The 8,058-nt window shown below is 44.0% G+C and overlaps 1 non-coding gene across 1 annotated transcript; it reads left to right on the forward strand.

Annotated features, from left to right (window-relative positions):
* The first annotated feature begins 5,266 nt into the window (after positions 1–5,266).
* On the forward strand, positions 5,267–5,339 carry TRNAK-CUU (transfer RNA lysine (anticodon CUU)). Its single transcript has one exon. It is a non-coding gene; the product is annotated as a tRNA-Lys (tRNA).
* Positions 5,340–8,058: the final 2,719 nt, after the last annotated feature.

The raw sequence follows: 8,058 nt of genomic DNA on the forward strand, positions 1-8,058 counted from the left end.
GGTGATGATCCCAGGGTTTTGGGATCTCTCTTGACTCTCAGGACTTTCTGCTGGAGGGTGGGGAGCCTGCTACTCCCTCTGCCTCTGTCTCTCATGAATAAATAAAAATAAAATCCTTTAAAAAAAAAAAAAAAGCTCGTTTCACGTCTTTCGCTCAGCATAATGTTCTTCAAACATCCCTGTTGTTTTGTGTGCCGATTGTTTCTTAGTCACTATGTAATATTTGATTTATAAATACAAACAGTTTATTCTCCTGTTGATGGACATTTGGGTTGTTTCCAACTTGGGGACAACTATGAATAAAGCTGCTGTTTACTTTCGTGTAAAAGTCTTTTTGTGAACTCATTTCAGTATACACGAGGGAGTGGAGCTGCTGGGTCACGGATTATATTTGTATAAGGATCACCAAACAGTTTTGCACAGTGCCTGTACCATTTTATACTCCACTAGCAATGGGTGTGTGAGTGGCGGTTGCTCCACACCCTCGCAACACTAGGCATCGTCAGTCTTTTTAAGATGTTACTTATTTATTTTTTTATTTGTGGGAGAGTGAGCAGAAGCAGGAGGAGCGGCAGGCAGAGGGAGAAGTGGCAGGCAGAGGGAGAAGCGGCAGGCAGAGGGAGAAGCGGCAGGCAGAGGGAGAAGCCGCAGGCAGAGGGAGAAGCCGCAGGCAGAGGAAGAAGCAGGCTCTCCCCACTGAGCAGGGATCCCGATGTGAGACTCTATCCCAGGATTATGACCTGAGCCAAAGGCAGACACTTAACCAACTGAGCCACCCGCACACCCCTTGTCAGTCTTTTTAAGTGTAGCCTTTCTGCTGTGTGTCTAGTGATAGCTCCTTGCGGTATTCTTTGCGTGTCCTTGACCTGTAGAGATGTGAAGCTCCTTATCATGTGCTTTTTGACCATTGGGATAGCTTCTTTTGTAAAGTGACTGTTGGCAGATACTCCCCTGAGAATTAGCCCATTTTATAACCTGGGTTGTTTGATATATAGGAATTTTTCATGTCTGGATAAGAGTTCTTTGCCATATATATATATTTAGAATATACACTCCCAGTTGTGGCTTTCCTTTTTCCTCTAATATCTTTTGATGAGTGGAGATGTTTTTATTTTATGGTTAGTGTTTTTCGTGTCACCTTAAAAGAAAAAATCTCCTACCGCAAAGGTCATGAAGAATTTCTCTTTTCTTCTAGAAGCTTTTGTACTTAAGGGTATGATCTATCTCAAATTAATTTTTGTATATACTGTGAGACAGTGGCCAGATTCACCTTATTTTCATATAGATATCCAGTAGATACCTACTTACCTTTTCTTACACTGACCACTCTGTCTTATGTAGCTCGCTTAGTCTTGAAATCCCAGTAAGCCCTCAGATTTGTTCTTCTTTGAGATTGTCTTAGACTTTCTAAGTCCTGTGCATTTCCTTTTTTTTTTTCCAAACCTTAAGCTTTTTTTTTTTTTGAAGATTTTATTTATTTGTTTGTCAGAGAGAAAGCGAAAGAGCACAAGCAGGGAGAGCGGCAGGTAGAGACAAAGGGAGAAACAGACTCGCTGTTAAGGAGGGAGACCGATGCAGAACTTGATCCCAGAATCGTGGGATCATGACCTGAGCACAAGGCAGATGCTTAACCAACTGAGCCACTCAGGCACTCACCACAGTCCCAGTTCTGTGCATTTCCATATAAAGTACAGAACCAGCTGTGAGGGGTGCCTGGGGTGGCTCAGCTGAAGGCAGTTGAGCATCTGCCTTCAGCTCAGGTCATGATCTCGGGATCCTGGGATGGAGTCCCGCATCGCTCTCTGCTCAGTGGGGAGTCTGCTTCTCCCTCTGCCACTCACCCAGTCTCATGCTCTCTCTCTCTCTCAAATAAACAAATAAAATCTTTTTTTAAAAGAATCAACTGTTAATTTCTAGAAAAAAAATCTGCTTGATACTCTGCTATCAACCATACTCCTATGAAAACCACTCAATTCTTTAAATATTCCTAATTTTGTTCAACTTTTATTCTCTCACTACTACCCATCTGGAGGGAGACCAACTACCTTTCCTATTATTTTAATCACTACTTGATTGAATCAAGTCAACTTCATTCCTAGAGTCAGACTGTTCCAGGCACACATCTTAAAAAAAAAATTTTTTTTTATTTACTTATTTGAGAGAGAGAACATGAGGTGGACGGCTCAGAGGGAAAGAGAGAAGCAGACTCCCGGCTAAGCAGGGAGTGGGTCATGGGGCTCGATCCCAGGACCCTGAGATCATGACCTGAGCTGAAGGCAGCGGCTTAACCCACTGAGCCACCCAGGCGCCCTGAGAAATGGTTTCTTAATTCCCAAGCAAAATTTTAGAAAACCATTCTGTGGTTAATTTCTATTTATATTGAGCTATAATTAAAGTTTCTGAATTACAGAATCTCCTGGGATTTAAATATTTGTCATCATATTCTTTTTTTTAAGATTTTATTTATTTATTTGACAGAGAGAGAGATCACAAGTAGGCAGAGAGGCAGGCAGAGAGAGAGGGGGAGGCAGGCTCCCCTCAAAGCAGAGAGCCCAATGCGGGGCTTGATCACAGGACCCTGAGATCATGACCTGAGCCGAAGGCAGAGGCTTAACCCATTGAGCCACCCAGGCGCCCCTAAAATTTGTCATCATATTCTTTATGGCCAGGTACATAATTGATTTCTATGGACATAAAGAGTGTATATTCTCTGTAGATTAGAAAGTGTTCTTGCTGTTAAATCAAGCTTACGAACTGTATTATACAATTCCTCGATGATTTGCTTTTTTTGCCAAATTAAATGAAATTCAGTTAAATTGTGAAAATGAATATTATTTATTCATTTATCCGTGTTTGGTGCATAAACATCTATGAGTCAGATTGTCTTTATAGATTATAGATCATTATTAATTTTACTTACAAATATAGAAACTATGTTACGTTATACATACATGTACAGTATTATGTGTTCTTATTAAATGATAGCCTTTTTGAACTTTTTAATGTATCTGGTCTTAATTTCAATTTTATCTGATGACAATATCTCATTCCTGCTTTCCTTTTGTTTGTATTTTTTAAAAAGCTTTTATTTATTTGTTTGAGAGAAAGAGCACAGAGGGACAAGTAGACTCCCCACTGAGTACAGAGGAGCCTGAGGCAGGGCTCCATCCCAGGACCTGGAAATCAGGACCTGAGCTAAAGTCAGATGCTTAACCAACTGAACCACCCAGGTACCTCTTCTTACTTGTATTTTTATGATCTATATCTGTCCATGACTTTGTTTTCAAAGAGAGGGAGAACAAGCAGGGGAAGCAGCAGAGGGAGAGAGAGAAGCAGGCTCTCTCCACCCCCAAGCAGGAAGCCCCGTGCAGTGCTCAATCCGGGACCCTGGGATTGTGATCTGAGCCAAGGGCAGCTGCTTAATGACTGAGCCATCCAGGCGCCCCCTTTTTAACACTTTTAAATGCAAATCATTAACAGGTGGGTTTGTAAAAACTCAATCTGTTGTCTTTGGTTTTCTAAATAGGAGAATTGGGCTTATTTACACTTACTAACCTGGAATCTGTTGTGCTTTATTCTATCCATTAATTTGCATTCGTTTTAAACCTTAGCTTTAAACCTTGCATTTGCTTTAAACCTTCAGCTCCCGTGGTTCCATGCTCAGCAGGGAGCCTCCTTTTTCTCTGCCTGACTTTCCCCTTGCTTGTGCTTGTGCTCTCTCTCAATCTAACAACAACCAAAAAAACCTTAAAAAAATGAATTATTCACAAGTACTGTACTCTTCACCTGCCCAGTATTGAGATCTCTTTTCTAATATAATTATCAATTGGCTAGAGAACTTTGAGTATTTTCCTTAGCTAGCATCCACGGGCAATATATTGAGCCCTTGAGTATCTAAGATTGTCTTTCTTGAGTCCCAAAAGATGAATGACATTTTGTCCAGGAATAGGACTTTGGGCTCTGAGTTGCAGTTTCCCTTCTGTTTGTGGATATTACTTTCCATTTCCAGTGCAGCAAATGAGACTTCTCATGCTAGTTTTATTTGCTTTCCTTTTTTTTTTTTTTTTTTTGACAGAGAGAGAGTGGAGTGGGGAGGGGCAGAGGGAGAGGGAGAGGGAGAAGCAGACTCCCAGCTGAGTGGGGAGCCCAATGCGGGGATCCCAGGCTCCAGGACCCTGGGATCATGACCTGAGCTGAAGTCAGGCAGACACTCTCAACTGACTGAACCAACCAGGCACCCTGGGAGACAGAGAATCCAAGCAGGCCCCACACCCAGCTTGAAGCCCCACCTGGGACTCTATCTCAGGACCCTGAGATCACCACCCTGAGATCATGATCTGAGCTCAAATCAAGAGTCTGGTGCTCACCAAACTGAGCCACCCAGGCAACCCGGCTTTCCTATTTAAAAATAGCCTCTTCTGGGGCGCCTGGGTGGCTCAGTGGGTTAAGCCTCTGCCTTCGGCTCAGGTCATGGTCTCGGGGTCCTGGGATAGAGCCCCGCATCGGGCTCTCTGCTCAGCGGGGAGCCTGCTTCCCTTCCTCTCTCTCTCTGCCTGCCTCCTGCCTACTTGGGATCTCTCTCTGTGAAATAAATAAATAAAATCTTAAAAAAAAAAAACAAAACTAGCATGTTAAAAAAAAAATAGCCTCTTCCTTCCATGTGAAAATTTGTACACTGCTCCTGTCACCCACGAAGTTCAGGAATTTTGCCAGGATGTGTGAACATGTGTATCTTTATTATTTTTATTACTGTCGGGGGAGGGTCTGCAAGATAAACACAATCAAGGTTTATCAAGCCTGATATAGAAAAAAAAAAGGAAGCAAAGTACACATTTATACATTAGAAATGAAGTACAATTACAGAATCGATTAGCTCAAAGACTTATCACAGGATCTCATATGCTCTCTTAAGCTCTTTCTTTTTTTAAAGTAAGTTCAAGGCCCAATGCAGGGTTTGAACTCATGACCTAGAAATCAAGTCCCATGGTCTACCTACTAAGCCAGCCAGGTACCCATCTTAGGCTCTTAATTGGAAAGTATTTTCATCATCTCTGGGAACTGAACCCTTCAGTAGCATCCATCAGGTTGTATAGGCTCTGTTAAGATTTGCTAAATTAAGAAAAAAAAAGATTTGTTAAATCATAACTTTTATTTAATATTGGTCATCTCCTGAACTAAAGTGTCAGGTGTGGACAGTGGGAACCCTATCCACTCCTATAGCCAATCTAACATGAGCAATTTTCCCTACCAGAAATGACATTGGGGAGCCTGGCTGGCTCAGTTGGTAGAGCACGTGACTCTTGATCTCAGGGTCATGAGTTCAAGTCCCATGTTGGGCGTAGAGCTTACTTAAAGTAAGAACAGAGCAGAAATTACCTTAAACTTCTTCCTGGATTCAAATTCATAGGAACAGAAAGTAGAATAGAGGTTACCAGGAGCTGGTGGGTGTTGGGGTAGAAGATGGGGACTTACTGTTTAATGGAGACAGAATGTCACACTCTAGATGATGGAAAACTTCTGGTAATGGACAGTGGACACAGTTGTGTACGTCTGCCACTGAATTAGGTAAAGAGTTAAAATGCGGGCACCTGGATGCCTCAGTCCCTTAAGCGTCTGCCTTCAGCTCAGTCCAAATCCAGGGGTCCTGGAATCTGACTCCCTGCTCAACAGGGAGGCTGCTTCTCTCTCTGTCCCTTCTGCCCCAAGCCTCACTCACGCTCTCTTTCTTGTAAAAGTAAATAAATAAAATATATATTTTTTAAAGTTAAAATGGGGGGCACCTGGGTGGCTCAGTGGGTTAAGCCTCTGCCTTCAGCTTGGGTCATGATCCCAGAGTCCTGGGATCGAGCCCCGCATCGGGCTCTCTGCTCAGCAGGGAGCCTGCCTCCCCCTCTCTCTGCCTGCCTCTCTGCCTACTTGTGATCTCTCTCCCTCTGTCAAATAAATAAATAAAATCTTTTTTAAAAAGTTAAAATGGTAAATCTTATGTATATTTTACCGCAATAAAAAAAAAAATCCTTCCTAGATTTTTAAAACACAAGCAAAAAATATAAAGTGAAGAACTCGGAATTTTCCCATGGCGGATATATAATATGACAGCAGATTCACAATACAAAAGCACATCTGCGAAACTCAGAAGTGGGCATTTTTGTGCCTAGAGTAGCCCAATTCATAAAGTCAGAAAGCAGAATGGTGGTTGCTAGGAAATGAGGAGTTTAGTGAGGACAGAGTTTCTTTCTTTTTTTTTTAAGATTTTATTTATTTCTTTATTTTAGAAAGAGACAATGAGAGAGAGAGCATGAGAGGGGAGAAGGTCAGAGGGAGAAGCAGAATCCCCATGGAGCAGGGAGCCTGATGCGGGGCTCGACCCCTGGACTCCCGGCATCATGACCTTGAGGCAGTTGCTCAACCAACCGAGCTGCCCAGGCGCCCAAGGACAGCATTCCAATGGGGAAGATGGAAGGCGTCCCGGTGGCAGATGACAGTGATGGTGTCACAACAGCGTCAATGTACCTAATGCCACTGAACACTGACACTCAAAAATGGTGACAATGGGGATGCCTGGGTGGCACAGTGGGTTAAGCCTCTGCCTTCTGCTCAGGTCATGATCCCAGGGTTCTGGGATCGAGCCCTACATCGGGCTCTCTGCTCCGTGGAGAGCCTGCTTCCTCCTCTCTCTCCCTGCCTGCCTCTCTTGCCTACTTGTGACCTCTGTCAAATAAATAAATAAAATCTTAAAAAAAAAAAAGTTGTGTTAAGTGGGCATTTGGGGTTCTAGCTTTGGCCCTCTAAAACAAACACCATGAAATCTCTGGTGACTCAGGATGTGGAGAAAGAGATGCGATACATTTATGTGCTCGCGGAAAGGGGACACACACAACACTCAGCTCCAAGGGGAAAACACAAATAACCAGGGCAAATTTGTATAGAATTAAAAAAAAAAAATCTGGAGGGGCGCCTGGGTGGCTCAGTCAGTTAAGCATCTGCCTTCAGCTCAGTTCATGATCCCGGGGTCCTGGGATCGAGCCCCGTGTCAGGCTTCCTGCTCAGTGGCGAGTCTGCTTCTCCCTCTCCCTCTGCCCCTACCTCCTGCTAATAAATAAATATCTATAAAAAATAAAAATAAGGGGCACCTGGGTGGCTCAGTGGGTTAAAGCCTCTGCCTTCGGCTCAGGTCATGATCCCAGGGTCCTGGGATCGAGCCCCACATCAAGCTCTCTGCTCGGCGGGGAGCCTGCTTCCTCCTCTCTCTCTGCCTGCCTCTCTGTCTACTTGTGATCTCTCTCTGTCAAATAAATAAATAAAATCTAAAAATAAATAAATAAATACATCAACGGAATCTGAAAATGGTATTGTGTGTTTGATTTGCTTTTTTTCTGAAGGGAAAGTTCCTATGATTTGGGACAGAATTGCTAGAAGTCTGTGGAGGCAGAGGAGAGTAAATAATGGTGCCCTCGTGTGCAAACGTGCTTTTCAGGTATGATCTGTCTGTGACCAGTCCCTGGCCCTGCTCCCCAGCCCAGGGAATTAGGGATCCTTTAGCTCCTGGGAGTGTGCAGAATCCCCTGTCGCCACCAGGGAGCAGGAGACCCCGTGTGGTAACGATCAGGTAGGCGCTGCCGCAGGGAGTGAATGCTCTTGGGGACATCATTTTGTACCCTTAGGCTTCAGAGGCCTGCCGACGACTCTCCAGCTCCCCTGAGGCAGGAGAAGTAGTTGCCAGAAATTCAGGGTGCACTGCCCATTCCGTCCTCTCTCTCAACCCCCAGGAGGAGCACCCAAATTTCTCAGCTCCTGTGACAGACCTGATTTCTTTCCCTGGTGATTTTTTATCTCAGTACCGAGATCCCTCCTGCTTAGGTGCCCGTGGTAAATTCTGTTTCCTGAGCATTTTCAGGGGAGACCGCTAGCTTTTGTGCCATCTAGAAAAAGAAGTTTGTTCTGGGAAGACAGGGCTGGCAGGCAAAGAATTTGACGAGCTGACTGATGGTTCTCAGTGAGTTTGAAAAAGATCCCCTTGGGGTGCCTGGGTGGCTCAGTGGGTTAAAGCCTCTGCCT

The sequence above is a fragment of the Lutra lutra genome, chromosome 16 (assembly GCF_902655055.1).
Source record: "Lutra lutra chromosome 16, mLutLut1.2, whole genome shotgun sequence".
Classification (NCBI taxonomy): domain Eukaryota; kingdom Metazoa; phylum Chordata; class Mammalia; order Carnivora; family Mustelidae; genus Lutra; species Lutra lutra.